Raw genomic sequence first — 13,882 nt, 5'->3', positions numbered from 1 at the left:
GAGCCTGAGCGGCTTCCATACGCCTGGACATCTCGTCCTTACACGGGTAGATCAGGATGGAAACCAAAGGCTTCTGCAGCTGGCATGTGCCTCGTGGGGAAGCCCCAGAGGAGGGACACTCACTGAGGCTCTCCTGCGTGGCTCCGTTTCACACGTGGGCACCCAGACCTGGTCCCGGGCATTGCAGAAGACGCTCTGGGTGGCCCAGTCTTCTCACTCACGGATGCCCACTTTCCGATTGTCCTTTTATTTTGTCCGGTGTTATTTTCTGTTGAGGAGCTCCCCTCCCTCCTACGAGACCTGGATTAGGACCTAGACCTGTCAGCCTCCATTGGCCTTGAGAGAAATAAAGTTGATGACTGGCCGAGATGCATAGATTCCACCAGAAAGTCAAGGTCATGAGATACAAGATGAGTTCAGTCATCCCTTTCCATGGTGGACCATGCTTGACCTCGGTTCTGGCCCGTTCTTAACCCTGACTCACCTGGGTCATGACCCACTATTTTTTTTTTTAAGATTTTTTTGGGTAACATTTTATTTATTTATTTGACAGACAGAGATCACAAGTAGACAGAGAGGCAGGCAGAGAGAGGGGGAAGCAGGCTCCCTGCTAAGCAGAGAGCCCGATGCGGGCTCCATTCCAGGACTCTGGGATCACGACCTGAGCTGACGGCAGAGGATTTAACCCACTGAGCCCCCCAGGCGCCCCCAGCCCTGACCCACTATTGACTCTCACCCACCTGGGTCCTGACCCACTGTTCAGCCTCACTTATCTTGGTTCTGTTTAGTGTGGTTTGAGCTCTGCAGACATTCTACCTCTGGTTTCCGCACTTAGCAGCAGTGTGATTTGGGGGAACCAAAGGGACGCCTGTGTTCCAGCGCCGTGAGTGAGAAGTGCAGGTGACAGCCCCTCGCGGGGTCGCGCGTGTCTGAGACTCTGCTACACGTACAGTCCTGCACGCCGCACCGGGTGTGCCGGGGCCACTTCCAGCTGCCGTCGCTGACCTCTGTGTGACGGCGACAAAACTCCTTCCGCTCCCAGCATCGAGCTTCTCTCTGTGCCCGTCATCCAGGGTGCTCTGAGGTCTTCCCTTCGGAGACCAGACTTTAGACCTAGAAGCGTCTCAGCAGTAAGAGCTACTAAGGTTTGCTGCACGTTTGTCTGGTGTGCGGCCCTCCACGCGCTCGCCATGCTACGGCGGGGCACAGGCAGCAGCGAAGGGAAGAGGTCGGTGTGAAGCTCTGTGTTGTGCGCGGAGCAGAGGAGGCCCAGAGAGGTTCGTTCTTTGCTCAAGGTCACAGTTCAGCAAATGGCAGGAGCAGGATCCTCTCGGCCCCGAGTCCAACCAGAGCCGGGGGGTCTCGACCGCACGGCTCTGCTGCCTCCCAGTTAGCCACGGTCCCCTTCTGTGTCATAAAAAGGCCACGTCTCCAGAATCCCACCAGGGTCATTGATTTACCTGATTTCGGGTGATTTGACCCAGAGTTTTCCTCTCCAGCTGGACCCCGGCCTACACCTTGAGTGCCTCTGCATCAGGCAGGCTCACCTGTCTCTCTGTTTTCTAAGAAGGGACCTTTGGGGAGTCATCCAAGCCTCCAGACTGTGGGAGTGTCCCACCGGCACCGCCGTGGCGATGCCTTCCGTGGACAGGGACTCGCCGGCAGCACCCTCGCTGTGGACAGCTTCGGCCAGCTTCCGGGGAGGGTCGCCGGAGGCCACCTGCCTCATCTCTGCGACCGCTGTCGGCACAGGAGGATGCCTAGGAAGCCGGCAGCTAACTCTTCAGGGACACAAGTGACTCAGATGTGTTCCTCACAACACGTTGAAGACATTGGCAGACTTTCAGAGCTACCCCGTGACGGCGGACTTCAGTGTGTGCCAAACACCTTCGAAATCATAGATCGCCCAGCTCATTAGACAACACAAATGTTAATAATTATGTATTTTTGTTTTTAAATATGGGAAGTAAAAATAACAGAATTTAAAATTCAGCTTCTTTTCCCAGTACACATTTATCTTCCTTCTTTCTAAGAGACTGAATTGTTCTTTAGTTCCTGTCTTTTAAAGGTTCATTGTAGGAGCTTCTCCCTTGGGGATCTTGTCTTATTAAATCTTATTATCCCCAGGAACTCTATTTTCAATCACTATTACTATTTCTTCAATGTTCTTCTCATTAAGGAAGCTTCTCTGTTCTCAAAGAGAAGTTTTTATGTATGCTTATTCACATGCCTGTTCCTACATTTAAATGAAAACGGAGTCTTCAAATTGTGGTTGTGCTTCAACCCAGCACACACTTTAATTCTCCTTTTCCTTTGCAGTTTTTCTTTCACGTCTGAGGATAAGCAGATGGAAGACTCAGTTAGATTGTCCCGCCAGTCGCTTCGAGGTTAGCTAATGGAGACCACTTCTTCTCAAACACCGACTGGTAAGTCAGGGGTCTCCAACACCATCCCCTGTTTGGATGATTCTCTAGACGGACCCGAGAACTCAGTGGACATTATTGTGTTCAGAGTTTCATTTTATTACAGAAACAGCATAGAAGAGCACAGGCTGGACTGAGGGAGAAGACGCAGGGACAGAGTCCAGGGAAGTAATCCGTGTGGAGCTTCCTTTGTCCTGTGACTAGGGATGGAGTGACGTTCGCAGGATCCAGTCACGCACTGTCGACGGAGGGAGCTCCAGCCTCGGCACCCGAAGGCCTCGTCGAGGTCCGTCCCGTCCGGGAGGCCGAGCTTCCACGTGGCCCGTCCCAGGCTCCTTCCGAGCTGGGCGGCCGGCTGGTGTGTGTGGCCCAGAGCCCCGCGACTCCTCACAGTGTTTCCATCTGGCTGGCCCAAAGGCCCCGGGGAAATCATATCTCTATCAAGCATGACCTTCCAAGGGCTCAGAGATGACCTTCTGGCTGCTGAGACCAAAGATCAACACCTCTTTTTGGGCAAAGATAAATACTTTATTAGACACTTTTTTTTTTTTTTTAATATTTAGAACCTATCAAGCGTTGTTCCTTTCGTGCTGGGGATACAGATACTTACGATGTTCGAAATCCTTCCTGACTTTGAGGACTTACCTTTCAGCGGGAAAGGCCAAGGAATACACACAGGTTTGCGAGGAACGCGTGACAAGATTCAGGAACAGGTTCGACTGAAACGGGATGGGGCTAGAGTTGTGAGGGATGCGGGACGTGCCCATGGCCAGGGGCACCCGCTCCCGACACACTGACGGCACGCGGTTTCCTCGGCCCGGGCTGCTGGCTGTCCTACGGACTGTCACAAGTTCACTGCGTCCCACTGTCCTTTCTCGTGGCCATAGCCGACTGCCCGGCCCCGCGACCCTGCTTCTCCCCGTCCTAAGGCATTCCTGCTTTACCCCAGCGGGGCACGACTCCCGGTCTAAGCCTCGGTGACTCTTCATTTCTCTTACTGTCACCTCAGACAGAAGCTGAGACAGAGGCTGAGGCTTCGGGCACAGGAGCGACGGTCATTTCCGAGAAAAGTGGTCTTGTTTTAGAAAAAGGAGCTGAGACGGCAGCCCCGGAGGGAGGAAGTCGTGACTGTGGCCAAGTCCTGTGATGGTCCCGAACACGCGTCTGAATTTAGGGTTTGGGTAAAAGAATTTCGGCGACCTCAGAATATCCCTGCGACGCGCGTACCACCAACGGAATGAACGATGAGTGTGATCAGTGCCTCCCGCACACCGGATGGAGCCCCGCTTCGGGCTCCCTGCTCGGCGGGGAGCCTGCTTCTCCCTCTCCCACTCCCCCTGCTTGTGTTTCCTCTCTCGCTGTCTCTTCCTCTATCAAATAAATAAACAAAATCTTAAAAAAAAAAAAGAAATCATTAGGGATATAAGTTATTGTTGTAGAAAAATGTTAATCCTACAAAAAAAGTTGTGAATGATTATACTCAAACTCCCACACAGGTCAAGTGCAGAAAGGTGCTTCCTAGTGGAATGAAAAAAAAAAAAAAGCCAAACAAACTAAAACAACAGCAAGAAAACCCACAACAACTTTTTCACCATTTTTGGGGCACATGTTAAAATGGAACAGTTTCGAGTTCAGGACGGAAAGCCCCGGACTCTTGCGAAGCGGACGTGCGAGAGGGAGATGTGGACGAAAGCAGAAGCTGGGGCGGTCTTGGAGGGCGGGAGCAGGCTTTCAGGGTGTCCTCCTGCCGCGGCTGGAGAAAGGATTGAGCATGGCCAGAAACAGCATTTTAAAATGGACTTTTGTGAGACTGATCGTTTACAGTACGTGATTCATTTATTTGTTCATTCAGCAAATCTGGGGCACCCTGACCACGGTTGAGTCCCATTTATGACCCTCGAAGCATCTTTATAGAATAATCTTGAACGTTACCTGATTACACATCTGACGTATTCTCGATGCGTAGCAGTGGAAAGCATAGAAACGCACGATGAAAAGGGAAAAGACAGGAACTGGGACACCCCCTCCTCCAAGCAGAGGCACACATGTATTTTTTTTTTAAATATTTTATTTATTTAACAGAGAGAAATCACAAGTAGACAGAGAGGCAGGCAGAGAGAGGGAAGCAGGCTCCCCGCCGAGCAGAGAGCCCGATGCGGGGCTTGATCATGACCTGAGCCGAAGGCAGAGGCTTAACCCACTGAGCCACCCCGGTGCCCCCACACATGTGTTTTTAATCATAAATGGTGTCGGGGCAGCTGGGGGGCTCTGTCGGTGAAACGTCTGACTCCTAGTTTTAGCTCAGGTCGTGAGCTCAGGGTAGTGAGATCGAGCCCCGAGTTGGGCTCCTTGCTTAGCGTGGCGTCTGCGGGGGCTTCTCCCCCTGCCTCCGCCCCGTGCACATGGGGTATTCTTTTTTTCCTCTCTCAAATAAATAAATAAATAAATAAATCTTTAAAAAGTGAGCGGTGTCCAACGTAAGTATTGCTTGTGCTTCTTCCCCATCCCTGACCCACGCCCTTCCCAGATCGGGGCGGGGTCCCAGGGTGTGGCTGTCCCCCCCCCCCCGCACCCCCCGCACTGGCTCTTCTCCTTTCCGGGCTTCTTTCTCTCGGGTCCGATAGGCCAGCGCCCGCCGTGTCTGTAGCTGTGAGGCCTGTTGGAAGCGATCTTCGGGTTCTTCTCCTGAGGCCGGAGGCGACACGCTGGTCCCACAAACGTCCTCTCTCTCCTCATGGGGGAGGGACGTGGAGCCCATGGGCCGTCTGTGTGGCCGCAGGCCCTGACCTTCGTCCGGCGCCCAGCACTGGCCCAGCACCGTGCAAACTCACAACCCAATAATTGAATCCTTAACTTTGTGATTATTTTCTAATAACAGAAACGATCTCTTCTATATAGAACATACAGGCACCAGGAGGGTCAAAAAGGAAAAGCATCATTGATAACCCTGCCGCGCAGAGAATCTCCTTCCAGAAGGTCGTGCAGACAAGATAGAGTCGGTGCTGCTAGATGTGACTCACAAGGGGCTTTGCCTCCATTCGACGTGCAGTTTTTACTAATTTATGTTTTAGAGAGAGACCAGGCGGCCCCTCCGGCGACTCACGGGGGACTCTCGGTTTCCCCTCAGGGTGGGTTATTCTACGAGACACCTGGGCCTCACGCTTCGTCAGCGAGCAGAGGAGCAGACACAGGGATGGGGGTGTTCGTAATTCTGATTAAAACGTACTTCTTAGGGGCACCTGGTGGCTCATTCAGGGAGGCATCTGCTCTAGCTCAATCGTGATCCTGGGTCCTGGGTTCGAGCCTCGCATCGGGGTCCCTGCTCTGCCAGGAGTCTGCTTCTCCCTCTGCCCAACCCTGCCTGTGTTCTCTCTCTCTCTCGTAAACATAAATACACAAAATCTTCTAAAAAATGAAAATAAACGAAACACATTTCTCAGAGCCTGATCCTTGAGAAGCGTCACCCCTTTCTCTTCTCTGTGTCCTTGAGTCTGGCTGCGGAGCTGTGACTTTGGGGGAGAAGCCCTCATTTTCCTGTTTCTTGGGCTCGAGGTCGTGACAAGCCTGCCTGTCCCCTGCTGAGCTGCTGGTTGACCCATCCTCCTGTGGGCAAGTGCTGGTCCCCACAGACTTGGAGGGGAAGGAATCCTGAGAGAATCACATTTTATCAACCAAGTATCTTTCTCCCTTTATCACAATCAAACAGAAAGTGAAGCCACATTCACACAGGCTTCCTCCCAGTTCTGGAGAAGCCAGGGAGCAAGAGGCCTTTGACCTGACGCTCAGCAGGCAGAGAGGGAACTTCCAGGGAACAGCGGATCTGCCCATACAGGGAGAGAGGAGGACCTGAGGTTCATAGTGGACCCCATTCAGGACCAGCTGCGTTTCTCAGCCTGAGGCCCTCAGTGGAGCAGGGGAGACAGTTATGCCCCAAACTAAGACGTCTTGGCTACAGTTTAGACATTTTCCAGTAGTTGAAGAATGTTATAATCTGGTCAATCTAACCGTTCACAGGGATCACCTTAGGCACGGTCACTACTGTGTTTTCAGACTGCTACTCAGTGGGCGTCATCAGCTGCAAATGATCTTTCTGTTAAATCATAGAATCACAGCATTTTTTAGAGCACGTGAACTCTTAGAAATTAACCCCAACTTCTCATTTTGCAGGTGAGGAAACTGAACCCCCCGGAGATTTATTGACCTGACTTGACCTGGGCCGAGTTTTCCCAATTAATGTCTCTGTCCTTCCTGCACGTGCCCAGAGCGCCCGCCGCGGCCGACACTGTTGATAACGCGCTTCCCACGTCCAGTCCCTGGGAGTCTGCAGGCTGTTTCCTTGCCCTGCTCTTCTCGCTCCTCCTGCCCCTGGTGTGCAGTCCCGGGGACGGAGCCTGCCCTGGCCTTGCCTATTCTCTCCTCGAGCCTCCAACAACCTGATCAGCTCCTTCCGCTCCTGGTCTGTGGGTGCAGCGGGCCTCTGGGGCTCCGCTGGGGACCCGTAGTTCTCCTCGCCTCCTGCCCTGGCACAGCCGGGCAGCGCACTGTGGCGTGCCACCTCTGAGACCCTCTCTCTGCCTCCCAGCAGCGTCAGGCCTGCTCTGCTCCCGCCTCTGTCGGAGGACACACTGCTCCGTCCTCTGGTTGGAAAGCAGAGCATCGCGACCCCCCGCTGCCCCCCAATCCGAACCCCAGTCCCTCCGTCACCTGTGCTCTCCCCGCCAAGGAGCTGGAGTGTTTGATTTTCTGCATTTCGGTTCCTTTCCAGCTTCTGAGGGTAAGGCCTAGATGTGCGCAGTTTACACGGTGTCCTCCTGCGTCCTGTTTCCTGCGGCCGCGGCCGCGGATCCCCACAGACCTGGTGGCTGAAACCAACGCCCTTAATTCTCATGGAGTCAGAGGTCGGGAGACCAGCCTGTGACTGTCAGGCCCAAGATCCAGGGGTCGGCCGGGGATCCCCTTCCTCCGGAGGCTCCGGGGAGAGCCCACGCTCTCGTCTTCTCCAGCTCCCAGAGGCACCTGTGTTCCTCGGCATGTGGCCCCTCCTCGGTCTCCGAAGGGGAGCGTCGCTTCCTCAAGCCCCTCCCTCCTGCTCGGGGGCCAAGTTCTCTCCCAGACTCTGACCTTGAAAGCCAGGAGTGACTGGTGGGGGGCAGATAGTCCAGGATAATCTCCTGTCTCGAGACCCCTGACTTAATCAATTCAAAGTCACTCTGCCAGGAAAGGTGACAGATTCACATGTTTTGGGGCTCGGCCTGTGGGCTTTCGTGGGGACCATTACTGTGCTGACGACAATTTTCATTCACATGTAAAATGTGGAAAACATTGGCGTAGACATGGCTGTGTGACTGGGTTACTAGCGCTTTCTAAATGGGCTCTCCCTCTCCTGCCAGAGTCCACTCCCACAGCCCCCAGGTCCTTCTTGATGGACACGGTCCCTTGCTTATCACACTGGGTGCAACCAGCCCGTGTGTCTGAGCCCACACCAGGCTTGAGCTTCATCCCACACACTGCTGGAGGCAGGCCTGGCCTGCGGGCTGCCCTCCCCTTAGCACCCCTGCTTGGCAGGTCCGTCTGGACACGTCCTCTTTCTCTCGTCCTGCGGAACTTGCCTCAGCTCAAGGCCTGCTCTGGCGTCTCCTTGCAGAGGAAGACCCCGGTCAGCACCGTGCCGACTGCATGCTGACGGTCCCCTCGTCACTGAGACTCGATGGCCCAGGTGTGCCTGAGGTTCCTAGAGACGGGGGACCACGTCTTCCATCTGTCCTTGGCCCTCGGTGACCCGCTCAGCACCGGGCCAAGAGATTGCCGACCCACTCGCATCCAAGAAGTTAGAAAATTGGTCTTCGTCCGATTGAAAATTTCAAGACCAACATTCGTTCTTATTTATTTGCAACTATCTGGAAAGAGCTGGTTGGCAGAGCTCTGACTCGATTACAACCAGGAGGTGAAATCTTTACTGTGACTTTATGTCGTATAGTAAATGTCCGTGTCTTACATGAAGATTTTTTAGTTGAAGCTCTAACACGATTCTGCTGAAGTGTATCTGTAAGAGGCACCATTACCTGCTGGTCATGCGCAGTAGGACCGTGTGGGGGTAGATGATGCCTGGCGGGTCCCCGGGGCCGGCAAGTGGGCAAGTTCGAGACCGTGGCTGGCGGATTCGTGGACGCGCACTGGCTGTCCACCCGCGCCTCACCGCGGCCTCCGCTGACGTCACAGACTGCGGCCCTCTCTGAGGATTCAGACCTAAAACGGGAACTAAAAACTGAGTTCAAACCCTATATAATGTGACTTTCCCCAGATCAGATGACCCTTCTGTGATGGAGGCCGGCTCGGGTAGGGATTTCTGCGCGGTCCTCTCTCGAAGGTGGCTGAGTCCCGGCCACACACCGAGGAGAAGTGCACCAGAGAACGCGCTCACAGGCCCCTGCTTTGCTGTCAGGAAGAGTGTGACGCTGCTGGTTTCTTTGGCGAGAACGATTTTGAATCTGCGTTTACTGGTCTTGCATAAACGTAGTAGGTGAAGTAATTGCATGTTATTTAAAAATGTTGTGATTTAAATATCTCAGAGGAAAAAACTTAAATTTAATAAGTGCCGTGGGGTTAAAAGGAACCTGGAGATGCCCTCTATGTTGACATGTTTCTCATTCTTCATGGCATAGGTAGGCTCTCAAAACTGATTTTAAAAAATAATGTTTTCTTTTACTGGCGTGGTAAAGAAATTTAACACCCGATCTATATTTAAAGTTTTCTTCATCAAATTATAAATGCACATAACTTACAGAAGCAAGAGGTCTGCTGGGCTTCATGAGAAGAATTCGCAGGGCCTCACCCGCTGCCCCATCCCGGACTTTCCCCTCCCTACAAGAAATCGTTTGCTCTTTTTTTTCATGTTAGCCACTGCGTTTTGGTGTTTATGAAGCCGGCGTGGATGCTTTTCTCTTCCACCTTTCACTCTGGGCCATTTCAAAGCCACGGAGAGGACCGAGAGTCGTGACTCATGCGGGGCCATGGGGCGTCACCTCGGTCCATCCCTGCTCATGGTGGGGCCGCGTGCTCTCTCCGGGTTGCGGTCCGTGTGGCCCGTGGGAGTCACTGAGGACGCCCTCGGGCCCCTCAGGACAAGGACCTTCTCCGACGTCAGCCACACGAGCATCACACTTGAGCAGACGCAGTTCAGGCTCCAGGAGGCCCCCCTGTTCCCCTACCCCGCGGCTTCCTCTGTCCTTCTCTGCCCTCAGGTGTGACTCGGGTCCGGGGCCCTCCCGTCCCGCACCTCACACACACTCCTCTGGTGTCTGTTTCTCTTCTGTTTTGGGACGGCCCACCACGGCCGCTCCTCTCCCCTCCCCCGTCGCCCCCTGGCCTGCGCAGCCCTGGGGCTCAGGCTCTGCTGCTCCGTCGTGACAAATGCAGGGTTTGGGATCCCGTTTTCCCCTATGCGTTTTCCCCTCTTACGAAAACTTAGAGCACATTTGTGCGTATCTGCAACGCTCGTCATCACAGACGTGGACTAAGCTTGCGAGGCACCCGAGGGGTTCTGTTCGCCTTGTATGAGGATTTTTCCTTTGCTGCTTTCTGGTCAACAGTAGCTCGAAATCCCAGCCAGAGCCCTGAAGCTCTGCGGACACATTCGGCCCAAGACCCAGAGCTCGTGCTGGGGACGCGCGGCTCTGCCCCACCCCGTCCCCGTTCATCCCTGTGGTGCCTCTGCTCCCTGCGGGCGTGTCTGCCCCACATCGGACCCCCGGCTGCTCCCGGAGCTGTGGGACTCCGAGCGGGTCCAAAGATACAGGTGACAGAGAGGATTAAAAACACAGACACATGCACACATACACACAGATACACAGACACAGACACAGGCACACACAGACACACACATGCACACGCACAGACACACATGTACTCACACACACACACATGCACACATGGACACGCAGACACACGCACTCACACACAGACACACACACTCACACACGCACACACGGACACACACACACAGACACAGACTCACAGACACAGACACACACGCACTCACACACATACACACACAGAGACACACAGAGACACACACACTCACGCACACACAGAGACACACAGAGACACACACACAGACACACACGCACTCACACACATACACACACAGACACACAGACCGATCCTTTTGCTTCCTCAGAGGCTCACTCCAGACTGAAAGACTGAGAATGAGGAGGGACAAATGGTGAGTCTGACCCACAGGAGACCACCTGGGGGCTCTGGGGGCAGGGGGCTGTCGGGCAGGCGGGAGGGCCCGTGGTGGAATGGGCGCTGGGTGTCGCACGCAGCTGATGCGCCACTAAATGCTACCCCAAAACTAAGAATACACTATGTATTAATCGAATTTAAGTAAAACAAGTTAAGAAAAGAAGTGAGGGACCGAGAAACGTCCACCGGTCACGCCGGGAGAAAGCCGGGAGAGCGATACTGACATTGGGCAAAACGGGGTTTAAAATGAACAAACAAAACCCTCAGACGTTCTCAGAAGAACGCCGCTTGTGATATTTTGAACGTGTTGGGCTTTTTCAGACGAAGTGCCCGTGGCAGCGCCCACAACACCGTCTTGGTGACTTGACCATGTGAGAACACGACAGTTTTGTTTTAGAACGGAACCACGGAAAACCAAACGCACACAGACGTATGGACACCGAGGAGCGGCCGCGCACATCACAGCCTCAGCGAACCCCAGGGAGAGCCGACCCGACCTCCAGAGCAGGAGTCCGGCAGCCTGTGCCCCGCTGGTCAGGGCGACACTTACAGAAACAGATTCAGAGACAGGCAAAGTCACGGGTGGCAGAGGAGGTGAAAGTCAGGTTTATTCACCGCTGTTTCCGGGCTGTTTTTCCATCGCTCTCTGGTTTTTGAAACTGAAGGGTGTGGGCGCCTGGGGGCTCAGTGGGTTAAGCCTCTGCCTTCAGCTCAGGTCATGGGCTCAGGGTCCTGGGATCGAGCCCCACATCGGGCTCTCTGCTCAGCGGGGAGCCTGCTTCCTCCTCTCTCTCTGCCTGCCTCTCTGCCTGCTTGTGATTTCTGTCTATCAAATAAATAAAATCTTAAAAAAACAAACAAACAAAAGAACCCAAAAAACCGATGGTGTGTGTGTGTGCGTGCGCGTGCACACCTGACATTGTGCTTAGGTGGTCCTCCCACTGTCCCGTCGAGTGTCCGGTCAGCACACTGTGGCCTGCGCTTGCCGGGGATGGTTGGGACAGGCAGCTGTGTGTTGTGGAGTCTGGCTGACCCTCCGTGTGTCCACACCATGGGCTCCAGGGCAGAGCCCACAGCACAGACTGTGTGTGGCAGGACACACTTCGGGGTGGGCCCAAGGGCAGGCGGCTGTGTTGGTTCCACCTGTTGACGGAGCAGCACCTGCTCTGAAGACAGTCACCTGGGCTTCGGCTCAAGCCCCAGCTCCCAGCACCCCCCAAATATTGGCACAAATCACTTCCCCATTAGTTTATGCTGTTTTTTTTTTTCTTACTTCAAAGTTTGTTTGGAAACACAGTAAGACACTGGACGATTCTTGCGCATCCCCGGCTGGGGTTGGGAGGGACGGACAGCGAGGTGCTGGCTCTCTTACGTCATCCCGTGGCATCACAGCTCTCCCTGCGGTGACCCCAGGGCCTTGGAGCAAGTCCCACGTTGGGTTTTCCCAGTCCCTGGATCAAGGGCAAATTATATAGTTACATCTATTTAATTTAGATTCTGTAGCTTTTTTTTTTTTTTTAACCACAAACCCTCATATTGATTTTTATTAATCTGTTTTTGGATAGAAGAAACTTAAAAAAGAAAGATTTTCAGCTTTAATGTCTGTGGCCCTCCTCCTGGCCCCCTGGGAGGCTGTCCTTTAACATTTCCCAAGGTCAGAGCAACTCGACCAAACTTCAAAGCGTGGGCTGTTTCTGCCCCGAGCACACATTGTACATCTGTTTAGTAGAATTATAAACCTTTAAAAAAGCATTTCAGATATAAAGATAAGAGTAAAAGCTCTTCAAGTTCCCATGAGACCCGAGCCAGGCAGCCTGCACATACTAAAAGCTTGAGATAAAGACTGCAGCTTTCTGAAATGTTCTTCACCCTGAAGATTTTTAACTCTTTGGGTGAAAAGAAAAAAACAGAAAGCAAAAAAACCCCCAAACACATCTAACTCTGTATTAAGTGCTCTTCCCTGGAGCTCTCTGATCTCTGCGAAGGTGGGGTACCTCGGGCAGCTGTCCTCACTGGGGCGCAGATAAAACTCTCTTTCTTGTTTCTAGAAATTCTAACAGGCTTGTTCAATTTGTATGGACAAAGCGCAAACGGTACTTCGGGAACTTGAAGGAGTGTGTGATGTGACCCCGGCAGAAGGCTTTCCGCTCTCCCAGGGGAAATCACGGAGGTCAGACAGCACACACGGAACACTCATTACACTGGGTCTAGAAGAGAGAAAGCCACGTGGCTTCGTGTCGGGCGTCAGTGCTCCTCTCCACGGACACATGCCCGCGTGTGGCAGCCTCCGCCTCCGTTGTCCCCGGACCCCGCCCGAATCTCTCGCACACACCTGGGCTTCTCAGGAAGCGGCCTCGTGTGTGCAGGCGCAGGACGCGATCACTCCCTGCCTTAAGTTGACTGTTTCGTTGACGACCTTGCTCATAGGGTCTACTGTGGGTCGGGAATTAAGCACAGTCCTCATTCAAGTACCAACAATTCTTATTTCAAAACCTCACATCCTTAACCTGAAATCAGAAAGTGAAGAAGAAAAGTTACCGGGTGCTCTGCCTTGGAACAGGGAGGAGGAGGAGGAGTCTGGAGATGGCGTAGTCTACGCACATCACCGCATCAGATGTAGACGGGCAAGGCTTTAGACCATCTCGTATTTGAGTAATTTGGGCCCCTACAAGATTAGCTCCATTCATTCAAGACACCCGTGCTTTGCCTGTAAGTCAACAAGACCTGCGCCATGGTGGGTGCAGACCAACCGAAACCTAGCTGGACAGCCTTGAGGGCACCACAGAGGCCTCTGTGGCTGGAGGCTACAGAGGATGGGGGAGGGGCTGTGTGGACAGTGCATGGCTGAGCTCTGGGCTCCCCAGCAAGTACAGAGCTGCAGGGGCATCTGGGACCACCGCGCGAGGGCGTGTCAGGACTCCAGGAGCTCCGCTGTGAGTCCTACTTCATGTGGCTCGCAGGAGCTACTCTGCGGGGACCTTTCTCCCGGGCCAGTGGTCCTAGAGATCTCAGGGCTCTAGCACGGACTGCCTGAATGCCACGCGGAACACTGGGCGGCGACGAAGGCTGGTCTAGGAGAGCAAGGGCTGGTTGTCAGACCCGGGGAGCACCCCAGCTCGCCAAGTCGTCGGGTCTCCCGGTGAACGGGGGGGGGGGCGCCCCTTTAAGGAAGGGAGTCCGTTAGAGCCGGATGCGGGGGGGGGCACAATAGGGGG

The 13,882-nt window shown here is 53.8% G+C and overlaps 1 long non-coding RNA gene across 1 annotated transcript in view; it reads right to left on the bottom strand.

Annotated features, from left to right (window-relative positions):
• The window catches only part of LOC309864746, a 133,920-nt gene that overhangs the window by 90,111 nt on the left and 29,927 nt on the right, over positions 1-13,882 (bottom strand). The gene's annotated exons all lie outside the window — the stretch shown is intronic.

This window comes from Mustela nivalis (genome assembly GCF_964662115.1).
Source record: "Mustela nivalis genome assembly, chromosome: 5".
Classification (NCBI taxonomy): domain Eukaryota; kingdom Metazoa; phylum Chordata; class Mammalia; order Carnivora; family Mustelidae; genus Mustela; species Mustela nivalis.
The sequence above is the reverse complement of the archived record's forward strand: the minus strand, read 5'-3'. Positions and strand labels throughout refer to the sequence as shown.